Source organism: Stenella coeruleoalba (genome assembly GCF_951394435.1).
Source record: "Stenella coeruleoalba genome assembly, chromosome: 5".
NCBI classification, from domain to species: Eukaryota; Metazoa; Chordata; class Mammalia; order Artiodactyla; family Delphinidae; genus Stenella; species Stenella coeruleoalba.
Genome location: NC_137150.1, coordinates 127,691,147 through 127,708,838, shown reverse-complemented (window position 1 = coordinate 127,708,838; position 17,692 = coordinate 127,691,147).

Below are 17,692 nucleotides of genomic sequence, written 5' to 3'. Positions count from 1 at the left end.
ATTTGTAGATGGACACTCATTCAGCATTGTTTGAATTTACCAAGTGATGAGAAAGTCTTTGTGTCCTGAAGCAGCTCATACCATTAGTAGGTAATCTAATTTTTAGAAATTTCTTTCGTGTTGGTCAAACAGATAAAAATATCTCCCCTTCTGTAACTTTTACTCATTTAATCGTCTTCTTATTTGTAAGCAAAACAGTCACAATTCTAGTCAGAAAAGTGGCAGTAAAACATTTTAAGAGAAAAAAAAAATCACATTTTCAATTAGTCTGTTTGGTTTACACTAAGGATGGACAAGCTACTGCCCAGGGCCGAATCTGGCTGGCTGCCTACTTTTGTAAATAAAGTTTTATAGAACCACAGAAATACCCATTTGTTTACACATTGGCTCTGGATGCTTTCGTGTTACCATGGCAAAGTCAAGTAGTTGCAACAGAGACACTATGGCTTGAATGTCTAAAATATTTACTATTTGTCCCTTTACAGAAAAAAGAAAAAGACTTCGAAATCCTGGTCTACATGAAGCATTCCCATTTCTCCAACAACAATTTTTTTATCAAACCTCAGGCGTGTGTCAGGTACTGTGCTAGCAGTTGGGGTTTCAAAAATGGAATGAGACCCTGCCTTCAAGCAGATCATCCTCAGCATATTCTTTTTTTTATACTATTACTTATAAATATCATCTTAAATATGGTGCCTAGATTTAAACCTCAAATGAGATTTAATGAGTATAGAATAGGAGTATCTTTATTAAAGCAGAATATGTGCAGAAACAAATATTTATTCTGACATAAATTTGCAACTTCTCTTGCTGGCACCTCATATCACTTTTGTATATTTAGCTTGTATCCAAATTTTTGAACAGCAGGCATTTCCAATTAGTAAATGTATGTGTATGTGTGTGCACATGTGTGTTTTGTGAACCTCTTTTTTGGCCAGTTCTCTTTCATGCTGTCTTTGCTGAATTAATTAATTTTAAAATAAATGCAACATAGTTAAATAGAAGGAACCTGTGGAATTAGGTAGAACTAAACCTGAGATGAGGGTTAACTGTGCCTCTTTGTATTTTTATTTTTGGGGAAAATACTTACTTTTTAAGAAACCAGTTTCCTAATTTATGTAAAGGGAATAAAATTAGTAACTGCCTTACAGGATTTTGGGAAATAGCAATAGAGATGGTGCCTACTTGTACAGAACTACTGCCTGGCCCTAGGAAGACCTCAATAAATAGAACCTATCTTAGCATGTTCAGGTACTTTTTTCTATTCTGCGTAATAATAGTGAATCTTGAATGCTAACTCAGTTAGCTTTGTATGCAAAACTGGATGAGTTTTGTTCCTAAATATTCAATCAATTTAGCTATAAATGTTCACTGAAAGAAGGCCCAAGAGCAGAACCTTAAAGTACATCAACTATTTCTTTCTTCTGGGCAGTGATTTTTTTTAACATTTTATTTTGACATAATTGTGGATTCTCATATAGCTGTCAGAAATAATACAGAAAGGTCTCTGTACCTGTTATCCAGCTCACACAATAGTAACTAAGTATAGTTCAATATCACAGCAAGGAAATTGGCATCCATTGATGTATTCAGATGTCACCATTTTACAAGCATTTATTTAAGTATATGTTTGTTCCTATGTTTACTCCTTATGTTTTTTACCACATGTGTAGATTTGTGTGATTACCCTCATGTCAAGATACAGGATATTTCCATCCTGTGCTACTTTTTTGTAGTCACATTTATTTCCCTACTGTCCCCACTTCCTTTTTAACTCCTGAAAATCACTAATCAATTAACTTCTATAAGGTTGTCATTTCAAAAAGTTGTATAAACGAAACCATACAGTACATAACTTTTTTAGGTTGGCTTTGAGATCAATTTAAGATGCTATGTGTATCAATAGTTCATTCCTTTTTATTGCTGAGTTAGGTCAGTAATAGTAAAAAAAAAAATTCCTCTTATGTATTTATTTATTTTACATCTTTATTGGAGTATAATTGCTTTACAATGGTTCCTCTTATTTAGAAACTCCAGTTATTAGTAGTGCTCCTCTGAGTCGTTCTGGATAAAGGGCTCTGAGCCCAGTTTAATTGTTTCCTCCTGGCCCCTATTCAGGAGTACAGCACGCTTAGACAAAATAGATAAAATCAACTCCTCTAGGCTAATTAGAATATATTTCAGCTTGAAATTAAGAAACGGTATTCTCTGTTTTATGTTTAACAACTCTCTTAAAAAGGCAGAAAAGGTTAGTTTGTCCTGACTTTTTCTTAGTCAACTCATCCTGGATCCTAGTGACCTTCTCTTATTTCTTTCTGCAGAAAGAGAGTGCAAAGGATTATGAGAGAGGAGATACTTAGCATCGTTCAGCAACTTGCCCAGCGTGATGCTCACGATTCTGACTCCACACCACCAAGTAAGTCTCTGATACCAGCTGAGGGTCCTACAATTCAATCCAATTCTGACCGTTTCTACCTGGGGACAGCATCATATTCTACAAGGTAAGGGCTCAGTCCCATAAGACTGGCGTCTCCTTCAGATGAAAGTCCAGGTTGTTACCTGTGATTTTTTTCAACTGGTTATAGATCAGAGGATTCCATGACCCCTTCCTTGGGTTCAATTAATTTGCTAGAGCAGCTTTCAGAGCACAGGAATCCAGTTTACTTATTATATTACCAATTTATTTCAAAGGATATCAAAGGATATAGTATCAACAGCCAGATGAAGAGATACCATAGGGTGAAGTCCCAAACAAAGGAGCATCTGTTCTCATGGAACCTGGGGCCTGCCATGGTGACATGCAGAAGCATTCTAGTTCACCAACCTCAAACTCTCTGAACCCATCCTTCTGGGTTTTTATGGTTTCTTTGTTACATAACCTTGATTGATTAAATACTTGGCCAATGGCAGTTGATTCAACCTCCGTTCCTCTCCCCCATCCAGCTCCCAGAGGGCAGGGAGTGAGAATGAGAGTTCTAATCCTCTAATCACAAAGTTGGCTCCACAGGCAACCAGACTCCATCCTTAGATAATTTCAAAAGTCACCTCATTAAGATAACAAAACACACCTTTATCACTCTCACCACAGGAAATTCCAAAGGCTTTAGGAGCTCTGTGCCAGGAATTGCAACTATGACCAAATATACATTTCTACTGTAAATATCACAGATGCAAAAAGCAAACTAGTGAATCTAAATAGGCTCAGTAATTTAATCTATAAATGGTAGAAATAATTACTGCTCTATGAGGTTAGGAGGATCAGAAAAATTAATATATGTGGAATTGAGTCATTGACTAAAACTTGTAATAGAAGTATGAATATTGATATACATGGCAATAATAACATCTCTTCAGGAATTATATGTGCTTATGCACCCAACTTACCTTTGAGCCCCAAGCCAGGTCCCCCTCATTCCCTGTTGGAGAATTTCCCTTGCACAGGTCCTAGGGTTCAGCTTTATACTGGATTCTTCTTTATACCTGCCTCCACCTATTTTTGTTTCTCTGTTCTCCTCCCTTAAAGACTGGCTGTAGAGTGACAACCTATGTATTCAGTTTCCTCTCTTTGAGACCCCCAAAGAAATACATAAGAACTCATGTTGTTTCAATAGTTGTAATTTATAATCAATCACAACTGAGAAACAGTCAAGGAATAAACCACTAGCAGCATCTACAAATTTAGAGTAGTTTCAAGTTTACAGAATCTTACAAAATTGTCTGCATTATGGATCCTTGTTCATAGTTCTTGACTTCTTTTTGAAACATCAAATGGAAGCCCTTTCAGATTTGTTATCCCAGTTTTTTTTTTTTTCCTGAGGTTACTACTTGCTACATTAAATACCCTCTTCTTAAAGAAAACCATAGCCTAAATAGTAGTTAAAGGGGTAAAAACAGATCTTGTTCAGGAACTACTGTAATGGGGGAAAAGTAACCTCATTATAGAACTGAGCTCAACTCTGAATGCAACAGGAACAAGTGGGGATTTATAGCTAAGGAGCAGATTGGGATTGGGGTAGGGGTCAGTGGATGGAAAATGACAAATAGGAGACATAAGGGTAGAGAGAATTCTTCCTAAACTGACCTAATAGGATGCTCACTGAAGGCAGAGTAGGGTGATCAGATATGGAGGATGATTAGACACCAAGGATGAGGGGTTCTCTCTTTACTGACTTAGCAGGATTCATGCTAAAGCTGGGTTATGCTGTCCCAAGAAGGATGAAGGCCAAGGAGGAAGCTTAGTGAAAAAGTGGGTTCAGAGGAGCCTGACTAAAGTTTGGTCAAGGAGAGAGTCTTTGTCACACCTTAATTTAATTGTGTTCCTCACCAAAAGCAAGCCTGAAGAGCGAATTAGGGAAAATAACAGGCAACCTCTTATCTCATGCAGATAATCTATATTTCTAAACATCTTCAGTGTAAGTGACATCAATCTAAAAATTATAGTGCTGTTGCTTTATGACAACTCACACAAAAAAAGAAAGAGGGTTTATTAACTATGATTTAAAAAAGGAAATGAACTTCCTGAAAGAGTATAGTATTGATGTACTGATGCAACACAATTACATCTTTAAAAAACCTGAATTGTGAAAGAATATTTATTAAATTGACTAAGACAAATAATTTGGAGTACTTGGCTAAATGGACAGGATTTATTATTCACTAAATTATTATAGGCAGCTGGCTGAGTATCACTACATTATTATTTCCCCAAACTGTATATTAATAGGCACTGAACTGCTTTTTATTGAGCTATTATATATGCCAAATCCATTATATTCATTATCTCATGAATCTTTACAAGAACCAAATTAGATGGATGCCGTCTCCATTTTACAACTGATGATAATGAACAAAACTGGCATTCAAATCTAGGTTTATAGGCTCTGAAGATGGTGATCTTCTTATTCTGCTAAGCTGCCTCCCTGTCATAGACTGGGCAGTTGGACCCAGCACCCCTCCTTCCCTCCTCTATACCCATAAAGCAACCTTGTTGTGGCAGAACATGTTTGTTTCTCTGTTTTTCTCATGACTTTGGACTTAGCCATACAACTTGCTTTGGCCAATGGCATGGGGTGGAAGTATTATCATACATTACTGAGCCTACATTTTAAGAGGCCTGTGTGCTTGTGCTTGTTCTATTATATCTTTTTCACCTTGGCTACTCTTCTAGTCCAAGAAGGATGAGAGAACAAATCAATAAGTGTAGGAAAGTTCCAAATATCCTAACATTCAAGTGTAATTATCTTCAAGAGATGAACATTTGGACCAGATTTAGAGAGGTTGCCTAGAGCTGATCCAAGCTCAATTGTAAAGTACTAGAATCATTATGAATTGGACATAGTTTATATGTCTTTTTAGCACTTGAGATCTTCCTACATGGGATTCCCCACTTTATGTACCGCAGTGGACGTTAAAGATTGACTTTCACTGTAGAAGCCAAATCCCAAACAAAATTAAACAAGAAAACAAAGCAAAAGAGACTCATTTCTGCACACACATGTCCCCACTCCTTGCAATTGAACATGGCCAATTAAACAAAACCTGGCTCAGATTTAGAGTAAGGACCTGGGAATACAGAGACTTCCTGCCCTGACAATGATGACAAGGAAGCAACAGCTCCCAGATCATAGGGAGACCATGGCCATGATGCTGATGATGGAATTCAGTGATGAGCAACCAGTGGCTAGGGCCAGGGTCAGAGTTTGGAACAATACAGTCTCCAGTATCTGGGTTTCGGCAGTAGTATCATGATGTCCTCACTGAATTTGCTTTGTGGCACCATTCTGCCTGACCTCTCTGGTCTCTGCCTGTTTTCTGTCTGTTCACCATTAGATCCAGCAGTTCTGTGAGCTAGTCAATATCCTCTCAATAAATTCCTTCTCTGTCAAAATTAATCTTGCTATTTACAGTTAATAATTTGACATATTCTCATTACAGGTGTCAAAAAGAAAAAAAAAAGATTATCTCTGTAACAGATATTATTTGATGTCATTATAGAAGTATGGTCAATACACCAAAAAGCAAAACAAAACAAAACAAAACCCAAGTATCATTCAAAATTTTGAAAGGCAGGTGGTTGCCAGGGGCTGGATGGCAGGGTAATGAGAATTTTTTTTTAATGGGTATTAAGTTTTGTTTTGCAAGAAAAAAGTTCTGGATATTGGCTGTACCACAATGTGAATGTACTTGACACTAGTGAACTGTACACTTAAAAATGGTTAAGATAGTAAATTTTATGTTATGTGTATTTTACCATTATTTATAAACTTAAGTTAGTTTAAAAAAATGTTTGAAAGGCCAAATTATTGCAAGTTACAAAATATGTGATATATATTTTCTCTGGAATCAATCAGTCAACAAAAATATGAACAACAAGTTACACAGGACAAGAAGTAAATGAATCTAATATTAAAACATAGCTATTCTTTATAAAAATAATAATTGGAAAGATAATATAATGAAAAGAAAGCCTTATTTACAATAATAGCCAAAGAGTTTAAATATCTATTAAATATGGTGAATTTATAAAGTAAAACTTGAATAAAGCAAAAGAGAGACCTCATTTATATTTATTTAGATTCATTCTTAGGTAGGTGATTCACTAGAGTAAGAATAACAGTTTGTAAATTATACTGTAAGTTCAATACAATTACAGATAAATAACCAACAGATGTTTCCTTTTTGGAATTTGAGAAAATAATATTAATATTTATTAAGAAAAATATACATGCAAGTTAAGAATTTTTTTAAAAGAAAATAATGAGGTGCAAGTAGGCAATATATTATACTACAAAGCTACAACAATTAAAGTGGGTTAGCACTTGTATAGTTATAAACCAGCTGTCAATGAAAGAAAATAGACTGACCAGAAATGAAAAAATGTAGGAATTTAGTATGTGATAATGATAGCACTTCTAATAAGTGGAGAGGGAACATATTATTGAGTAAATGATGTTGGGACACACGATTAGCCATTTCAGTAATTTCAAAATGAATCAAATATTTACCTGTAAAATATGACACCGTAAAATTGCTAGGTGAACATAAGTAGTAGGTTAAAAAAAAACATAAAGGAAAACATTGATACATATGACTACTAAAAATAACAACAAGAAACAAACTTGGAATAACAATGACACCATAAACAAATCCCTCAAATAAACTCACAACTGATAATCTAGTATCTATAACATACATCTGGGAAAATTGCCGATTTTCCTTATGTACAAAGAGTTAATACCTATGACTAGGGAATTCATACAAATATGATTTATAATAAGCATAAAAATTGCTCAGACTTATGTATTACTTATTAAAATAACCATAAAACATGAGATATTAATATATATTACATAGGAAACCTGACAAAGGTGAAAATGTCTGTTGGTCTCCTGTATCAGGAGTGTAAGAGAATAAAACCTTTGTATACAGAGTGATGTAAAATTTTGAGGTGGCAAAATTGCATTATCCATCAAAATTTTAAATGTTGACTACCCTCAATGCCATTTTGAGATATTTATATGATGGATTTACCCACACAAATTCACCAAGTTATATGAATAAGGATGTTCACTGCAGCTTAGGTTGTATTTACAAAGAATCCTGGAAACCACCCCATTCTCCATGAACAGAAATTAATCACAGAAGCTGATGTCCATACCCTGTTCCTATTAAAAAGATTGAATTGTTGTCCATTGACAGATAAATGGATAAAGAAGATGTGGTATATTTATACAATGGAATATTACTCAGACATAAAAAGGAATGAAATAATGCCATTTGCAGCAAAATGGATGGACCTAGAGATTATCATACTAAGTGGAGTAAGCTAGACAAAGATAAATATCATATGATATCACTTATATGTGGAATCTAAAACCAAAGATACAATAAATGAATGTACAAAACAGAAATAGACCCAAAGACATAGAAAACAAATTTATGGTTACCAAAGTAGAAAGAGGGGAGAAGGATAAATTAGGAACTTGGAATTATCATAAACACTATATATATAGAATAGATAACCAACAAGGACCTACTGTATAGCACAGGGAACTATACTCAAAATTTTATAATAACCTATAAAAGAAAATAATCTGAAAAAAATAGGTATATATGTATGTATACTTGAATCACTTTGCTGTACACCTGAAACTAACACAACATTGTAAATCAACTATACTTCAATAAAATATAAAAATAAAATTAATAAAAATAAAATTAAAGCTTAAAAAAGAGTGAACTGTATCTGAAAGAATCAATTCGCTAATATGCCAATGATATATTATTGAGTAGATAAAGAAGCTGCAGAACAGCATAAGTATAACTTTCTGAAAAGATAGACAAAAACAAAGAAAGCTTTGGGATTTGCACTGGATTGAGAAAAGGGTGACTTTCATTCTTATGGTTAGTACATTTAATAATGTGTATTTTTTCCCAAGAAGCTGTATTATTTTTTGATGAAAAAATCAATTTATGATTAATTATTTAAAATAATCCCACAATTACCTAACTACAGAGCTTGAGTGGTAATTCATCAGAATTTACTGATTATCACTTCTAGGATTACAGTAAAAAGTTTTAAAGATAGAGATATATTTGCTTTCTCTGTCTCAAAATATTGCAGTCTGTCATGTGTGCTACTTATAGAGCACTTTTTCTCCTGTAACCCACAGGCAGTCGATAACACCACTCAGTTATTGCTCAGACGTTGTCTTACTTACTTACCTTGCAGAAAATAGGACTAATGTCATAACACCCATACTTCATTTGTCAATAACCTGAACTTGCTGTTTCTTTCTTGAGCTTGTTAAGTCCATTGGTAAATTGTTTCCCCAACCATTTAATGAGAACTTGGAATTATCTCACATTCTTTCTCATGTGTGTTTTTACATCTTCTTGCTCTGAAAACAATTCTGAAAACCAGTTTTGACCATCAATAGCTTTGCTTCCAATGCCATCATAATATTTCATAACATTTCTTTTTGCTGACATCTTGAACCCTTTAAGATGTCTGCAATTAGTATCTCTTTTCTTGCTTGATATTCTTCATTTATGTGAGGTATACCTGTACAAATCTATCCTTCTATACTTGGCTGTGTGATACTAAGCCTGGCCTCTGTGAACCTCTTTCCTGCTTTGGCAGGGGACTCACTAATAAGCTTGGCCATCTCTCTAAGAAGAAGATCGAAATGTTGAAGGGACTGGTTAAGGAAATAGAGACTATCTTTTTGTTTTATTTTCCAGTTTTTGCTTCCTATTTCTATTAGCATCAATGCAAGAACAAATTCTCACCTTATAGTGCTGTTGTTTCAATAGTAGCATTTGTGGTCTTTCCCGCACTCACAACCACACCTCACTGTTTTCTCTCAGAGACACATGTACCCACCAAGTGATCCTTCTTCCTTAGAGATATGGATTTCAGCTTTCTGGGGCCACTTTCCCCAGGACTCTAAATTTTAATAATTTCAAATGCTTCTCTTTGCCCCACAAGCCCTAAGGACGATACTTTCTTCCTACAGTTGATCTTTTCAGTTCTTCAAAACCCAATGAGCAGCTTTTTGTATTAACTTAAAATGCACACACACACACACACACACACACACACACACACACACACACACACTTTTTTGAGGTATGATTAACATACAAAGATCTGTATGTCAACATTAAACATGTACATATTTAATATATACAACCTGATAACTTTGTGTATAAGTATATATCACTGCAACCATCACCAAAATCAATGCCAAAAATATATCCACAACCCCAAAAATTTCCTCCCATACTCTTTTATTTTTTATTTATTTATTTATTTTTTTGTGATAAGAACTACCTCAAAGATTTTCCCTCTTAGCAAACTTTTAAGTATACAATATAGTATTTTTAACTATAGGCACTGTGCTGTACATATCTCTCTATGACTTATTCATCTCATGTAACTAAACTCTTTACCCTTTGACCAACGTCTCCCTATTTCCCCTTCCCTCCAGCTCCTATTAACCACCCTTCTATGCTCTGCTTCTATGAGTTTGACATTTTAGATACCTTACATAAGTGGGATCCTAGAGTATTTGTTCTTCTGTGTTTGGTTTATTTCACTTACTCTAATGTCCTCAAGGTTCATCCATATTTTTACAAATGGCAAGATATCCCTTTTTTCTAAGGCTGAATAATATTCCATTGTATATAAATATCACTTTTTCTTCATCCATTTATCCATTGATGAACATTTAGGTTGCTTCTAGGTCTTGTTTATTCTGAATAACGTGGCAATGGACATGGGAATGCAGATACCTCTTTGAAATTATGATTTCAATTCCTTTAAATATCTACCCAGAGTGGGATTGCCAGATCATATGATGGTTCTATTTTAATATTTTGAGGGAAACTCCATATTATTTTCTATAGTGGCTGAATCAATTTACATTCCCACCAACAGCGTACAAGGATACATGGATTCCTTTTTCTCCACATCCTCATCAACACGTTATCTTTTCTTTTTTCTTGATAATAGCCATCCTACAGATGTGAGGTGAAATCTCACTGTGGTTTTGATTTGCATTTTCTTGATGATTAGTGATGTTGAACATCTTTTCACGTACCTGTTAGCCATCTGTATGTCTTCTTTGGGAAAATGTCTATTTATGTTCTCTATCCATTTTTCAATTGGGTTATTGGTTTCATTGCTACTGAGTTGTGTGAATTCCTTGTACATTTTGGATATTTACCCCTTATCAGATATGTTGTTCGCAAATATTTTCTCCCATTTTAGGTTGCCTTTTCATTTTTGCTGATGGTTCTCTTTGCTGTGCAAAACGTTTTTAATTAAAAGAAAATCTCATTTGTCTATTTTTGCTTTTGTTTCCTGTGCTTTTGGTGTAATATGCGAAAAAACAAACAAAAACAAACATTTCAAAGAACAATGTCAAAGAGATTTTCTCTATGTTTTCCTCTAGGAATTTTATAGTTTCAGGACTTAGATTTAAGTCTTTAGTCCATCTTTAGTTCTTTTTTTGTGTATAGTGTAAGATAGGTCAAATTTTATCCTTTTGCAAATCTGTTCAGCACCATTCCTTGAAGAGACTATCTTTTCACCATTGTGTATTCTCGGCACTATTGTTGATGATCAGTTGACAGTGTATGGGTGGAGATGTTTCTGAGCTCTGTATTCTGCTCCATTGGTCTATATGTATGTTTTTATGTTGATATATACAGTTTAGATTACTGGAGATTTATAATATATTTTAAACTCAGGAAGTGTGATGCTTGCAGCTTTCTTCTTGCTTAATATTGCTTCAGCTATTCAGGGCCTTTTGGGATTCTATATGAATTTAGGATGTTATTTCTATTTCTCTAAAAACATCCATTGGAATTTGAAATATGGAACACCTCGATATTTTTATTTTAAATTATTTATTTCTGAATGTATGAGTTGAGGACGAAGCATTGATGTAACATCGGTACATTTTGGACTATATCACCAATCACTTTTGATTGGCTGAACTACCTGCTTGTACAGATTGCTTATGTCTCTTCTGGCTCTGCTTCCGTCTGATCCTCTCAGTATCACTTTCATTTTATAATGGACTGCTGCTGGGTCATCCAATCTTAGAACATAGTTAGTCTGAGAGAACACACCTCATGGTGGGCAGCTCAGATTGCATGGTCACTTTCTATCCATGACCATTTTGTCTCTACATGTCCCAGTAGCACAACAAAAGTTCATTTTCAAATCGTACTTAGTTTTCTACTGAATATGGCCTTCCTACAGAATGCTAGGGTTCTATATTTTTATACCCTTATTGAGACTAGATATAAACTCCTCAGGGTATACTTCTCCACCACAGGTACCTCTAGAACTACAGAAACTGCCAAGTCCTATGAATGGTTGGCTGGCCCACAACCCACTTCAGGGTCTTTTCTTGCTCTGGTTAACTCAGAATTGTCAGCCTTCCTTTGCTATCCAGAAAATATATCCATAGAAGTAGTACTTTACAAGAGTAGTATGTAGTGCTCCTGAACTCTAAGGTACATAGCAAGCTTTGGTCTTCCTTCTTAGTGCTGGGAGGTGCAAGATGCAATAATTGGTTCCTTTCTTTGGAGGGTGTGTTTTGGAATATCCAAAATCATTGAACCCTAAAAATGTTACTGATATGACAGGTGGTAGGAATGGAAGCCTCTGTCCCAAAGGCAGGATCTGAGTGACATACTAGAGCATCCATTAGAGTCTTACTACTTTCAGTGTTGTATGATAGGCTCTTGTATGTATCATGTCCTCTGTTAGATTGAACAAAGATTTGTTTCTGATTTACTAAGGTATTTACCAAAGTATGTAATTAGAATATACTTTCTTACACATGGTGGTGCTCAAAGAAAATTGCTGAATTAATAGTAAACATCTGCCCAGCCATATTTAACTATGTAGTCATGGGTTGTCCTGTAATGAGTATACATAAAATGAGAGGTTGTGTTGTAAATATATTGCCACAACCAGATAGTTTATTAAATAGTTGCATAATAATGCTATAGAAATTGAGACAAAGTTAATTTAACTTTGTTTTCAGTGAATATATTTGTTTAACTATTATTTTTTTAAATAACATTATTTTAGAATTGACTTAGTTTTACAGAAAAGTTGTGAAATAGTACAGAGTTCCAATTTACCCCACACCCAGATTCCCCTTTTATTAACATCTCACATTAGTATGATACATTTATCCTGATTAATGAGTGAATAATGATGCATTATTATTAACTACAGTTCACATTTCATTCAGATTGATTTCTATAATTTTTACCTAAGTCATTTTTTTTTCTGTTCCAGGAGCCCATGTAAACTAGGACATTTTATTTAGTCACGTCTCTTTAGGCTGTAACAGTTCCTCAGATTTTCCTTTTTCTTTTGATGCCCTTAACAATTTTGGAGAGTACCAGTCAGGTATTTCGTAGAACATCATGTGAATAAGCTTTTGATGTGCTGAAGTGAAATATGATGACCTAAGTGCCGGTTTCCCATTCGACTGACTTCTTTTCATCAATCTTCATGTTCTCTGAGTGGGGTTTTCCTGTTTTATTTTGGCTCTGTTAACATTTCTGGAAGTGGTCACAGTGAATAATGAAATAAAAGCAAACCAGCTCTTACACTGACTTTGCAGTCAACGAGTGTCTAAATTGTAAAGGAGTGAAAAACTCTGAATGTTGTGTTCTCTGTCATAGTTGATCAATAAATGTCTGCTGATTTCATAAATAAGCATCCCTTTCCTGGCTTCTCAATTTTAAAGCCAAAAAGCCTTTCAATGTTTTTTAAAGGAGCCTCCCCTCTTTTTGGTGACAGTTATAAAGTGAAAACATTTTGCAATCCTTACCCAACACTCATTGCTTGTAAATCCTCTTCCACATAAAATTATTACTTAATATACTCATATCTTACAAAAACTATCTCAGTCTGTTTCTCCATTTACTCAAACACTTTCTTACAAAGTTTATCAACATATTTCTCCTAGCCATTGTTAATGTGCTACTTTTAGGGTAGTCAGCTACTTTGTTCACCATTTTTAAATATTCTAGCTTCTGCCAAAGAACAATATGTTTTTAGAGTGCTGGCTATTTATTATTATATGAAATTTCAGGTGAGTTTGCTAGTGGAAACCTACTACTCACATACCTTTCTCTCCAGGGTATAGGACACTGGTATTTAACAAGTAAAGAATTGAGGCCAAATGGGCATTTTGGTATAAGATTTATTCACATTATCTATAGACTCTATTATGTTGGTCTCTTTAGCAACAACTAGTTGGGGGAATGTAATGGAGCTTCCACCCAGGGTTGAATTTAACTGACCAATAGCCCTGGGATTTACCCATCTAATCATGGTGGAGAAGCTGGAGAAGGTGACCCTGCAAACACACCCTACTTATTCTGCTTGCTGTGGAGAGAATCCAGCAGCCACATTGCCTGAATATACCATAACTGTGCTGTGTATGAATAATGACCTTTATTACCTTAACTCTGTCCATCGGGAAATGTGGCCCATATCAGTGCTACTCCACACATTGTTGTACATAGTTAATTCCATTCCCCAGGGTTGGGTAATGCTCTGCCTTCAAGGTTGTATGCCCAATCTTAAAAAATATGGTAATTACTTAAGAATAACCAGGAAGCCACCTCAAGAACACAAGTCTATGTCAAGAGATTTATTTTACCATAGTTAAATGGTTAATAGGGTTATTCATACCAATAAATTTGTGCCAATAAATTAGAAATTTTAGGTGAAATAGGCAGATTCCTAGAAAAACACAATTTACTAAAGGTGACACAAGGATAAATAAACATCTGAATAGTCCTAGATCTATTTTAAAAATTGAGTTCATAATTTAAAACTTTTGTTCCGAGAGAACCCCAGACCCGGATGGCTGTATCAATACATTCTTTCAAACATTTAAGGGAAAATATAGCATCAATCCATACATATCAAAATCTTCTAAATAAGAGAAAAAAGAAAATACATTCCAATTTGTTTTATGAGACCTGTACTTCTCCAAACCAGACAAGGACATTATAGGAAAGGACAATTATAAGCCTATTTCTTTTACGAACAGGTATGCAAATATCCTAAACAAGATATAAGCAGACCAAATGCAGCGATATAAAATCAGCATGGACTTTCAGTATTAAGTAGTGTTTATTCAATGAATACAAGATTGGTTTAACAGTTGACAGTCAATTAATGTAATTCACTGCATTAACAGAATGAGGGAAGAATCGCAAGATTGTTTCAATGTAGTAGAAAAAAATGATAAAGTTTTACTCCCATTTGTTATAAGCTTATGTCATATAATTGGAATAGAACTTCTTTAATTAGATATTTAAAAATAAACTAGCACATAGGTATTTAAAAATAAACTAGCACAAATATCAGACTTACTATTGAAATACTGAAAATTTAGCAAATTAGAAATGAGTCAAGGATATCTTCTATCACCATTTATTTTCAATGTTAAAAGCTCTGTTTAGGGCCAGGAAGAAAGAAAAATAAATAAAAGTTATAAAGATGGGAAACGAAAAATAAATTTTCATTTTTTTCATAGGCAACTTCAGTTTTACCTAGAAAATCCAAAAGAACCCAGTGATTAATTATTAGAATGAGTTTAGCCATCTTCTGGATACAAGATTAATAAACAAGCATCAATTGCATGAACATATTAAAGGGCTATTACAACTGCATCAACCAATTAAACAATTACTCTACACAGCAAGAAGGATAAATTTTATCAACATAAATTGATCAAAAAGTTCCAGACAGGAAATGGTTTAATATTATTTGGTTCAATTTATAAAACATTCAAAAACTTGTAAAACATTCAAAAACATGCAAAACCAGTATATGTTGTTGCATGTCAGGACAGTGGTTATATCTGGGCAGGAAGTGAAGAGATACCTAGAGGGGAGAGAGGAGGCTTTGGTGATGCTGGTAACACTTTCTGGTTCTGGGTGATTGATACACCCATGCATGAGATTTGGAAATCTCCTCTAGTTGAGCATTTATGATTTGGGCAGTTTCCTGTGTTTGTGTTAAACTTCAGATAAAATTTTTCTTAAAAAAATTTGTATAATCTCTCTGTGTGTGTGTCTCTCTCTCTGCCTTTTCATTCCTACCCTTAACTCTTAACTTTTCTCTCTACTTAGGCCCATGATCACCACTTTCTTATCTCAATATATTACCCAAAGCAACTCTGTTAAACCAAAAATCAGATCACTTTTCTCCATTGTTCAAACAACTTAGTAATTTCCCATGTCACCTCTTATTCTTATTATGAGACAAAAGGCCCTCCATGATCTGCCCCCATGCTTCCCATCCTCATCTCTTTGGACACTGGTCTCGTAACTGTTCCTCAAACCCTTTTAACATCCATCCACCTGGGGTCTCTATCCCCAGACAGCTCAGCATCCATTCCTCCCCTCTTCTGGTTCTTTATTTAAATTTCACCTTTTCAATAAGGTCCCACTAAAGTTCGACACTATGATGTGAACACCATATATACTGCCCCAAATTTCCTAACACCCTCTTCACTTCTATTTTCCTTTAGCACTTATCAGCTGGTAATCCGGTATCCAAAATTTACAGTGTTAATTTTCGGTCTATCCTATAGGAATGCAAACTCTATGAAGACAGGGATTTTTTTTTTTTCCCTGTGATTTTGCTGTATCTGCAATGCATCAGATATAGAAATGTTTAAAAAGCATTAGTTGAATGAACGAAGGAAGGAAGGAGCAAAACAAAAGATTAGACATGGGCTAACACTGGGTGTTCAGATGATGACTTGAATGTTCAGGCAAAACACCTTATATGCTGCCTCAGGTTAGAAGCATTCTAGTTACACAGGCGGGGATAAAACCTTAGCTGAATCATTTGTATAATTTTTTACTGTTAAAGGTAAAAACAAGTGAAATGTTTTGTCCACAGCTTGTAACTTTATTAGCTACAAAGGAGCCTCCTGAAGATAAATGCAATGGCTTAATTTCACCTTTTAATAATAAAAATGGGGATAATATACAACTTCTAGTTAATCTGGGATTCTAATCTGCTGAACTCATTTTGAACTTTAAATGAAAATACTCACCAAAAAAAAAAAAAAAAAAAAAAAAAAAAAACTAGCAAAATTGCCTGACCTTAGAAGTCTGCCTTTTCTTGGAGCTAAATACTCTTTTTCACACATATGAAAAAATCCCAAAGTAATTGAATTACTAGAGGGATTTTTAGTATTAAAATGATATTTGTTGAGACTCCAAAATGCCATTTTGAAAAGAACTGATAATATAGCTTGAAAAATCCTTTGCTAAGCAGAATCTTTCAAGAGTGGTAATTTGGATAGGACTGAAGCAGAATTAAGTCGCAACAGGAGTTAGGGAAAAAGAGCCAAAAGCCAAATAACCTGAGCTTTACTGGAATTTGGTAAGGGAGTAGCTGAGAAGCTTGTCTGATTCATTTCCAGTTATAAAAAGAATTTTTGCATTGCCCTTTCATGGAGATTTAACTTCAAAGAGTTTATTAGCAACTGTCCCTGGGAAGGTGTAGGAGAGACCCCTTGTTCACACCGTAGTTTTCAAGAGCATGAACCCCTCACTATTTCATACCAATTAATTAGATTGTTAGAACAGGATCTTGGCCTCTGTATGAATATTTTAAATGTAAAACATTCTTTAGAGCATTTTTCAATCCAAGATGCCAAGATGCACACTTGGGGAGTTTAAAAAAAATAGCTGATGGCCAGCTTTCTACCTCTTTATTCTGATTTTATATTTTCCAGGAGTAGGGCCCAGGTATTAGAATTGTTCTCAGTTCTTTTAACACTTTGAAACTACAGCGTTGTTTCTATTTATTTAATTATTTTTATGTTCAGACTTCTGAGTTCTTCAACGTTTAAAGAAGCACCAGGAATTGAAGTCCACTGCCTTGATGGGAGTTGTGATTTCATTTCTGAATAAAATATTTGAAACTCTTTGATGGTTAATGCCAATTGTGGTTAATGCACCTGTATGTGTAAAAGATAAAATGGGATAATAAATCTGTTCCATTTTAATAAAAATTTGAAAGAATCTAATGTTTTCTCAAACGTGTTAGTTTTTATATATAAATAGATAGTTTCCGTTTACTGATTTTTCCATGTAATTATCCACTACAGTGGTAGAT